We start from the raw sequence: 3,567 nt of genomic DNA on the forward strand, positions 1-3,567 counted from the left end.
TAGTGGTTTGGCAAAAGACACCAGTAGAATAAGTACTAGGCTTACAAAGAATGAATCCTGGGGTTGATTTGTTCTCCAATATGGCCGCAGTCACATGACTGAAACATGTTGAACAATAAAAAGCTATCACATTTTTATCCTGATCAACACTGGGTATATCTGCTAGTATATAATATAAAAGTTTCTGTGTGTTTTTATGGTTCAGTCACACAGCATGGCACCTTGGGCAAGTGTCTTCTACTATAGCTTTGGGACATGCAAAGTTATCTGAGTGGATTTGGTGAATGAAAACTCAAAGAAGCCTGTTGTGTGTGTGTTTGTTGTTGTTCCTGTATTTTTCCCCACCCACCTCACTGCTTGATGACTAGTGTTATGTTTTTATGTCCCCATAAGCTAGTGGTTCAGCAAAAATGGCCAATAAAAATAAGTACCCGGTTTTAAAAAGAAATAAGTACTGGAGTCCATTCATTCAACTAAAAGTTCTTCAAGGTGGTGCCCCAGCATGGCTGCAATCTAATGCCTGAAACAACTAAGAGTTAAAAGCTAAATTAATAGTTTTAGCACAATACTCACATGATATTATATCATTTTACTGTTTAAAGATTTGGAGACAAATTTCTTATTTTTTAGCTAAGATAAAAATCTGAATTTTGGTATATAACATAAAAAAAAAAATATGTCCAAGACTGAGAAACTGATTGCTGTGAAATGATTGATTGTATGGGGTGGGTGTAAAAGAGAAGAGTGAAAATAGTCAGATATATTGGATTCTGTTTGGTGATTGTTGCAAACAAGTGTTACATAGTTGATAGATTGCATTAATGAATGCCATATATGAGTCTCTAACTATTAATGAAGTTATAGATGGTGGAAACTAAAGAATTCAAAGATGGTGAATCTGTAGTTTATACCCTACAAATAACTGACGTACATTTTATGTTAATATTGATATGATAGGTAAGTAAACCATGAGATTGCTATTTTTAGTTGAATATTTTTTCTTTTGTCACCAGTTCATGTATATCTCTTTTTCAGGGTTCTTTCCATCAAGTTTTCAAGCATGTCCTGCATTCCTACGCCATAAAATGACTTTAATATCACCACATATTTTAAAGAAATATTCTATTCCTATGAACAAGGTAATATTTGAAGTTTATTTACAATTTGTCACTTGATTCATGTTGCTGTATGAATTACTTGATTTGTGCAGGTTTATTACATATTCATATTTATGATGATTCTGATTTTTATTAGTATTTTCTCTAAGAAGTTGGGATTAATCAAATTTAAATTCTAGCTGATTCAAATCCATGGGTTTTACTCAATGGATAGTACAACACAATACACTATGAATATTGAGTAGTAGTAATATTAGTAGTAGTTTTGTTGCTGTCCTCCTCCTCTGGTTACCACCGTGGTAGCTGTGAACACTCAATATTCATATTGTCTTCTTTTGTTCTATTCATTGACGAAAATCCATGGAATTTGAATTTGCTTTGCTGCAGCAGTGAATCCACTATAGAGTTTAAATTTGACCAATACCAACATTTTAGAGAAAATACTAATAAAAATCACAATAAATATGAATGTACTTTTCTTTCTCAGTGTTATAATAAAATCTGTTGAGATTCTGTTCTGAATATGAGTAAATATTTTGTTGTATCTCAAGAACTTATTTTGCCAATAATAAACACACACACTGGTTCTATTTTACTACTTTTATTATTATTTGTCAATTGGTTAATCATTTAATAAATAAATTGATTAATAATAATAATAAAGAAGTGAAATAGAATCATTGATCCTCCCGATATATGTGGTGGTATCCAAAGGTTCTCAGACTAGTTATGTTTAATAAAAAATAACTTACCTAAATTTTAACATCATCTCCTTTGAAATAGTTACCTTGTGCAGCAATACACTGGTTGCAGCATTCCTGTCACTTTTGGAATCTGGCCTGGAAGTCGTTTTCTGTAAGCAAGTTGAGGGCCTTCTGCAGTTCGCTCTGGATCTTCACAGGGGTGTTAAAACAGCAACCTTTGAGCTGCATTTTCATTTTGAGGAAGAGATGGCAGTCTGCAGGTGCTAAATCTGGTGAATAGGGTGGGTATGGAAGTGATATAATGTTGCTTATGGAGAATAACTCATGAGTGAAGAACCTAAGTCTTTGTGCTCCATAAATCCAGTCACTTTCGACAAATGACCTCCCTCAAACGCTTCAAAACGTCACACTAGAACTTTCAATTGAGAGTCTAGCCCTGGGGGATGAATTCTTGATGCATGATACCACATTTCTTGGGGTGAGGCTTGTGGCAGGTCTTCCAGATTCTCATCATCCAGGGATGTCCTGCTTTTAAAGTTCCCATGCCACTTGAAACATTGTGTTTTAAGTGGCATGGGAAATCAAAAAGAAAAATTAAACAATATTATTGAAAATAAATGCAGCACTAATCTAATCGAAGTTTTGGTTTAAACTAAAATTTTAAACTTTATACTATTAACTTACTGTTAAATAGGATATCAGCTAACATTGAATATCAAGTGAATTTATATAGAAATACTTATTTTACCAATAAATGAGAGAAAATCATTTAACAATATTATTGAAAATAAAAGCAATACTTATCTCAACGAAGCTATAGTTTAAACTAAAATTTTAAACATTATACTAATAACTAAGTCGCATGAAGATATGGTGTAAAGAAAAAGAATAGAATAAAGAGGTATATAAACATGAATGAAAGTTTTATTTATAAAATCATGAATGAAAATTAAAATGTATATAACTTAAATCATAATAAAACAATTAACTATATTGTAAACATTTTATGTAAAATAAGTATTTTTATATAATTTCATTTATTATTAGTTAATATTCTAATTAAGGTTAGGTTAATAGTATAATATTTAAAATTTTATTTAAACTAAAGATTCGATTTGATAAGTTTTACATTTCTTTTCAATAATTTTGTTAAATGTTTTTCTTTTATTTATTGGTGATATAATTATTTTTATATAATTTAATTTATATAAATTAACTTATATTATAATAAACGTAAAGTTAATAATATAACGTTTATAATTTTAGTTTAACGTAAAAGTTCATTTAAATTGTATTTTAAATGAAAGATTCGTTAAGATAAGCTTTGCATTTAATATTACTGGTAGTTAATAAATGTAAAGTTAATAATGTCATGTTTATAATTTTCGATTAGATAAGTATTACATTCATTTTTAATAATATTGCTTAATATTTTTCTATCTTGATATAATAAGTATTTTTATATAAATTCATTTGTTATTTATTGTTGGTTGATATATATACATTCATTTTATTATTATTATTGTTGTATTTTGATCTGAAGATTAGCTATATTTTTGAATAGAATTGATTTTCGATCGATTTAATCGATTTGATTATATTTTATTTTCTATTTAAAAATTTGGCTATGAAACATGTGTAGTTGTTTTATTATTTTATGATTATTACTTTGTATTTTATTGTAGTCCCTTTTAGTGTATTTACTTATTGAGTTTTCTATATATGACTGGATTTTCATGGATGAG

General features: G+C 28.8%; 1 protein-coding gene across 1 annotated transcript in view; it reads left to right on the forward strand.

Annotated features, from left to right (window-relative positions):
* Positions 1-1,035: 1,035 nt before the first annotated feature.
* The window catches only part of LOC106883455 (uncharacterized), a 78,436-nt gene continuing 75,904 nt past the window's right edge, over positions 1,036-3,567 (forward strand). The window contains exon 1 of the mRNA XM_052970513.1: positions 1,036-1,139. The gene's annotated coding sequence lies outside the window, so the exon portion shown is untranslated. The remainder of the gene's footprint in view (positions 1,140-3,567) is intronic.

The sequence above is a fragment of the Octopus bimaculoides genome, chromosome 9 (genome assembly GCF_001194135.2).
Source record: "Octopus bimaculoides isolate UCB-OBI-ISO-001 chromosome 9, ASM119413v2, whole genome shotgun sequence".
Classification (NCBI taxonomy): Eukaryota; Metazoa; Mollusca; class Cephalopoda; order Octopoda; family Octopodidae; genus Octopus; species Octopus bimaculoides.